Source organism: Fundulus heteroclitus, chromosome 22, assembly GCF_011125445.2.
Source record: "Fundulus heteroclitus isolate FHET01 chromosome 22, MU-UCD_Fhet_4.1, whole genome shotgun sequence".
Taxonomy (NCBI): domain Eukaryota; kingdom Metazoa; phylum Chordata; class Actinopteri; order Cyprinodontiformes; family Fundulidae; genus Fundulus; species Fundulus heteroclitus.
Genome location: NC_046382.1, coordinates 38,383,780 through 38,391,255, shown reverse-complemented (window position 1 = coordinate 38,391,255; position 7,476 = coordinate 38,383,780).

Below are 7,476 nucleotides of genomic sequence, written 5' to 3'. Positions count from 1 at the left end.
CACTTTATATTGAATTGGATTAAGCTATACTACTTAATTTTATTTCTTCTAGGGGGATGTCTTCATAATTCCTAAAGGTTAAGATTCAGTGTGCTGTAAAAGTATTTAGCTTCTGCCCAGTGATAATTTCTTGCTGTGATAATTGGCAGCCACCCACTACTGACATGAAACAGCTGCCAAATAATTTTTTGAATAAAATATAATGTGGTAAGGGCCCTGTGAGAAGTCACTGGACTGCTGTTGGCTCAGTTTGGCTGTTTCGGGATTTGGAAAGATTTATCAAAACCTCAGTTTTACATTGTAACCTGCATTTTAATGTAAATGGTTGTTTTAATGAAAATGCTTTAAGAAAATTTTATGTCAATTCCTTCATAACTCAAACACAACATTTAGGATAAAAAATATAGACTGTCTTAAATATTATTACTAATCCCTCTTATTTTAAAAACTGACTCAAATGTCTGGTTTCTAAAGAGAGACCAAAATAAAACAGTTATAATCTAGATAGACAATGTTCCATTTATATTAATCTAGATCCCAGGGCATTTCTACTTTTGGTTTCTCGTTTGGTGAAAAGCAATTGCACTGGAAGTATACACAGGGTTGTTACCATTATGTAATTTTCATTTACAGTGATAAAAGACTGGCCGACTTATAAAAATGTGTCTTGATTTGGGTTTGTTATTTGATTAGTTATCTCTCTCCTGTCTTAGTATTAGCTCTGGTTTTTATTATTTGCTTGTGTTCTGTTTAGTCTTAGTTTGGTTTTCTAGCTTAGGTTTGGTCTTTATGGTTATTTTGGTTCTGGATTAGTCTAGTTTAAGTTTCTGTTTTGGTTAAGTGATTCAATTCATTTAACCAATTGTGTCATAGGTTTAGTTTCTGTTTTTAGGTTGGGTTGGTCTTGATTTATCCTGAAACTTTTTTAGTTTATCTGTTTTTCACCTGCTAGTCAATCACTTCTGTCACCAGCCTTTATTCAGTTCACTTGCCAGCATTCTTTCACCTCTTTGTCACCACCTTATTTGTCTTCCTGTCACTCTCCTTCACCAGTCTCCATCCAATCAGCTTCAGTTTACTTCCAGCCACTTTCCCCCCCTGATCAGCTCCACTCATTCTGGTAATAAGTTTCACTCTGTTCACCTGCTCACTCCTCTACTTATACCTGCCTCTGTCTCCTGCACTCGGCCAGATCATTGTCTTTGTGAGCCCTTGGTGAGTTTAGTCCAGTGGTCCTTGTTGTCCGTTCTGTTGACGTAACCCAATTGCCTCCTTTTTGACTTCTGAGCCAGCCTGTATCCTGAACCTGTTTTTCCCGCCCTGTCTGACTGCTTACTAGTGATCGGGTCGATGAAGCGTCATGAAACTTTTCGACACGTTGCCAAACTGTATTGATACTGTGCCGATACTGTGTCACTGAATACTGATACCTGCTGGACCTCAGTGACATGCGGTAGGGTTCATAGCTGGTGAGGCACTGACGTCATCAGAGTCAGATTTACAAATTAAGTCCATACGACGCTGTTAGGGTTATGATAAATAACCTCTTTATCCTGGAAAGAAAACCAACACAAACGCAAGTTTTTACTCTTCACCAAGGAAGAGAGCAGAAGAACCAGGAGCATGAGACCTGTTCTTTCACAAGCTTGAGTTCGACTGCCCCGGACTGCCTCTGTCCCCTTGTCTTTATTGTCACACATCACATGGGGTCAGAAGGATTTAATCACAGTCTTGAGTTTACAACATGGGGTTGGAAAACAAAGAAGGGAGCAAGTTTCATTGCGGGTGATAATCAAATCACCAGCTTCACGCAAAGTTGGATAAAGGAGACATTCCTTATCTGGGAAAACCATTTGCTCTCCCTTATGTAAGGTTAAAAACAACAGAACCTTCCTGAAAGCAAACTCTTCAAACAAACCAAATGCCTGTAGCTTGATAAAAATAAAATTATTACATTTACATTTTTCTAACAGGTGCTCTTTCTGCAGAAAAATATCGGTCATTTTCCGGTAAAAGTTGTCTTTATCTTCTTCAGTTTTAAAAGTCTCTCAGTCTCAATGGAGCTCACTGCCAGGGAGGAAAGCCTTCCTAGATCAGTCCCGTTCCAGCTGTATGTTTTGAGTCTTTTTAGTGCTTTACTTGTTTAGCATAACTCGCTAATAATACATCCATAACTTGCTGTCACTCTACAGTTTTGGGATCAGGAGCGGTGCCCCTTTAGCGCCCCCTGCCTAGAGGCCAAGGAACTGCCGGCCTCACCTACAACCACTTCTCTGCCGTTTATGATCGCCCAGCAGCACATGAAAACATGTTACCTGCTCACAGTTTGATGACCAAAACACAATTCGTAATCCACATACATTAAATTGTGGAAAATCAGTTCAGAACTGTTTGAACAATTTAATTTATGATCTAGAGACAGGAAAATACATTCACAGGAAGGAAGCCAGCACAGTTAACATGATATTGTGCAGTCTGAGGGGAGGCCAAGCTCGCTGCGGCCTCACCGGCTTCGCTATCAAGCACCACCAAGGATTTACAAGGAAAATAGCAAAAAGTCTGCGATTTTAAAGAAAATATGATAAAAAATTAGGAAATTAGAAAAAAAAAAACTTTTATTTAGGGCTGGGCAACGATTAAAATATTTAATCGCGATTAATCGCCCTGATTAATCGCGATTAATCGCGATTAATTGCATTGTATTTACAAACTCCAAGAATGAATTCAAAAGTAGTGTAAAGAGCACTTTTATTTTAATGTTCTGCTGCCATATGAACAAAAGTGTTGTAACATTTGTAGCACTTATTTTATACTGGATATTTTCAACCCATCTATTGAATTTAGTGCACTAGTTGATCTTTTCTTCATAAGAGAACAGCAAGCACTGCAGCCAAAATATGGCCTTTTTTGACCTGCTGTATATTAGCCAGTCCCTAAGCTTGATGTATCATGAAACTGTTGACCTTTTGGGTTTTGATTTTATTATTACAATTAAATAATAATAATAATAATAATAATAATAATAATAATAATAATAATAATGTTCAGTGTTTTTTCGCTAATCCACCTCTTATATATTTCAATCCTTATGTAATTTTGTCTGTGTTGTGTGCACCTGCCTGTTGCTTTAATCCTATAAATTTCCCCGTCGTGGGATAAAAAAGGATTAGCTAATGTTATCTTATCTTAAATAACACTTTTTAATATATGTACTGGGTTCTTTCAAGGTCTTAATTACATGTTATGTGTGGGCTCCAGTAACATCCATCCATCCATCCACTGATCTACCTGGATGTTCCCTGGAGGACTGAAACGCCTCAGTCAGTGACGTCTGTGGGTCTGTCGGGGCAATGACAGAAGTTTCCTCTCCTCTCTCCGTTTCTGTGGCTCGACATTTTCATGTTTTTTCACGTGCTTAGATAAATTTGTTGTGTTTCCACGGAAATGAACCGGCTTTTTACAAAACATACAGCTTGATTTCATTTACGGTATTAAAATAAAGCCAAACGGTGCTACTTCCCCTGTTCGTGTTTTTCCGCTGCTGCTGTCTCTCTCAGCTGTTTGTTTGTTAAGCTTGTGTGAGAGCTGAGCGGGCGGGCCAGGCTGAGCCTGCGTGCTGATTGGCTGGCGCCGCTGAGCCATGTACGAGAGGGGAGGGGGAGCGGGAGAATGCTGCTGCAGTCAGCGCGCTGCAGTCAGCGCGCATGCTGACTGACACTGACTGAAAGCATGTGAGCAACATGCGTTAATGCGCGATAAAATAAATATCGCCGTTAATAGTCTAATGAATTAACGCGAAATTAACGCGTTAACTTGCCCAGCCCTACTTTTATTACAAATGACTGAGTGAATCACAGTTTATATTATGTTATCATCATTATATATTTTCTTTCTTTCCATAATGATAAGTGAGGCCTGGCCTTACTTGCCTCCCCTGACTGCACGTCACGGCTGGACCTTAAAAATCCTTACAGGCACTCTAGTTGACAAGAGTTAAAAGACACTGATTTGATGACCTAGTATACACAATAATACACAATGGACAGACTGACTTTTGGTTTTTCCAGTATATCATAGGATCCTGGGACCCTCTGCTAAGTATCTATGCACCTCCTGGATGGCATCAGCTGTGGCACTTTGGGTCTGCCTGCCCACTTTGATGTCAAGATGTTATCTTAAAAGAATTATCTGCCGCCACCATCTGTACACCATCTCACCAGAGTTGCAAAATGGTAAAAAAAAATAACTTGGTTTATTATTATTTTGTTTACAGCTCCGCTTGGATTTCATTCACTGTACAGCAGAGATTTGCTGTGCGCACTGAATCCAGATGCAGTGCGCAAATGCACTCGCGCGCATCTTAGAGGGAACACTGCTTTGGCACGTCAGTCAGTTCGAAACAGTTCCTGTATCGGTCACGTGACTTTCCCATAGATTTGGTTGCAACAACAAGCAGTTTTCTGGCTGTGTGAAAAAGTTTCATAGGTAATTCTACAGTCAGTGGATGTACTAACAATATGAACTACTAGGAAATGTTATTCATATTAAATATATATATGTACCGTATTTTCCAGACTATAAGTCACAGTTTTTTTTCATAGTTTGGCCGTGGCTGCAACTTATACTCTGGAGCAACTTATGTGTGGAATTATTTATTACCGGTATATCATTACACCTGTTATTTTCACACCAAACCGCAAGAGGGCGCTCTAGGCCTGTGTTGATAATTTCAACATTGTCGGTAACTTTTAAAAAACAACTGAGAAGGGCTTAACCAAAGACTCCAGCCACTTGATATCTCCGTGAATAGGAGCTTTAAGGCAGTTTTGTGGGATCAGTGGATGATGGATGGACAGCGCAGCTTCACGGCAACCGGGAGAATGCGCCATGCAACTTTCCTGGAAGTCATTGAATGGATTGACAAAGCATGGGCTTCGGTGACAACCGAATCCGTAAGCGACGTAGAAGCGGAAGTGCCGCATCTTCTACCTCCGGAGTTAACAGAGTTATTTGAAAATGAACCAGAGGATGGAGATTTCACTGGATTTTAGTTATTTGGAGTGACACGGACGCTTTGGTTAACTTATTTGCATGTTATTTATGCTATAGTTATCTGAATAGCCCTTAATATGTTATGTTAACATACCAGGCACGTTCTCAGTTGTGTCATGTAGTGTAAGCTAACCGTACAATTATTCAGCCTGTTGTTGCCTCCGTTCTATTTTTATTCAAAATTGCCTTTCAAGATGACATGTCTGTTCTGGATGTTGGATATTATCAAATAAATTTCCCCCAAAAATGCGACTTATACTCCAGTGCGACTTATTGTCGGGAAATAACAGTATATAGAAGTATGTGTATATGTATATATGTAAATATATGTTTTTGTATTTTATTTATATATTTATAAATGTTTTATATATATATATATAAATAAATAAAATGCAAAATATTTCAGCACATGACTTTCTCAGTACTTGATAGTTTTAGAACATAACATAAAAGTATATGGCATTTGACATTTTAAAAGTTTCAAGCCCCCCATGAACATGAGAAAATCCTCGTTATTCGATGCTGTAGCGCACATATTCCCTAGTTACTGGGGGAAAATAGGGAGTACCAATATGGTAGCTGGTGGCTTCAAAGCGACGCGTTCTAACAGCGGGCTATTAGCAATCCAGTGTATAATATAGCTCAGTGGCATTGACACATGTTTTGCTCTATCAGCTCGATGCATGCGCCGACACATCTGCGTTGCCGAACCCATCACTACTGCTTACCCGTTTTGCCGGCCTGGTTCTGCCATTGGATTATCTGAGCTCGCCTGATCCCTGTCTGTATTCCTGCCTGTTTCGGACTGCTATTTTGAACTGCCATTCTGACCACTGAGCCTGCCTGCCTCTGTATTGTCAAGATTGCTTTATTAAACCCTCTGGATCATACCTCCTACTTGTCTGGCTTGAATACTGGGTCCCTATGTCTCTCTAGTTGCAACTCTTAGATGTGTCCCTGGTCCGACACGCCTGAGTGAAATAATCAGGTAATTAGCAGGACTCTGAAGAACCTGACTTCATACTGAGGAGCTAATTGTGCCATTTGATTCAGGTGTGTGGGACCAGGGAAACCTCTAAAAGTTTCAGGACACCGGCCCTCAAGGACTGGAGCTTGACACCCCTGGACTCTACATGGTCCATTCTGTAACATACAGCAGAATAAATCTAATGCATCTACACTAAAAATGTTTTATGACTGAAATCCCTGAGTAATGTTTCAAACACCTTGCTGAGTCTGTCTCATAATTACAATAGATTTGATTCTTACAAGGTGTACCTAACAGAGTGGCCAGTTTTTTTTTTTTTTTTTTTAAATGCTGCCATTTCTTTGTGTTTCTGAATTTAGTTTTAATGTGGATTTAAATGTGAAGAGATTTGTTAATGTTGCACAGCTATAAAGTATATGTCAACTTTGGGCGGCATTTTGTATCGTGCATCTGTACAAGGATGCATTGTGTAATATGTGCAGTCTGCTATTGTGACTGGAGAGAGTGAGCTACACTTGTTTATCCCCATGTTTAACGCTCTTTGCACAGTCTATGATTACCCCCAAGCAGTCTGATAATTCTCATCTGCACAAAATAGCATACAATTAAGTAATGTCGTGTGTTGTTACTGTGACATTTAAATTGCACTTTCTTAAATATTGGAGCAGTCGTGCCTATGGGCGCTTATACAGCATCTCTCAGTTTTAAACAAAATATCTTCATTGACAGCAAAGTCAAACCAAAGTCAAATTTATTGTTTGCGTGCACAAAGCTGATTCTAAAATATTTCACTATGCGTGTAACAAATCTATATAGTAAGTTTCTGAAATGAGTGGCAAAAAATATTAAAGTTTGTTATATAATTTTCTTTAACATGAACCTGAACACGCAACATGGTATGAATAAAATGTTTGACAAGTAGATGAAATTATCTCTTTGGTGTTAGTACAAAGCTAAACATCTGTTTTGCTGCAAGTGCTGCATTGCACAAAGTAGATCAAACAATGACAAATTATTTAACGTCACATTAAATCAGCAAAAAGTGGTTAAAGCTTGGACACACTCAAGTGTTCCAAAAGGACAATGATCCCAAACAAACGTCCATACTGGTTTTGAAGTGGATAAAGCAGACCGACATTAGGCCCCTGGATTGCCCCTAACCCTATTTCAAATATATGTAATTCAGGTCAGTTTATTGGCGTGCAAGACAACAATTTAAAAGAGTCCATTTCGGATGAGAAGGGTTGACTATCCAACCAGCATACTGAAAGGACCTTCAAGATGTGGTGTGTGTTTGAGACTGAAGTAGAAATTAATATGCAAGTTTTCTTGAATAGTTTAAAAAAGTGATTGTCATTATCCTGGTGTGTAGGTGAGAATGTTGGTGTGTTTGTGAGAGATCTTTCACCAAACAGAAGATCTGTGCTGGAAGGTGC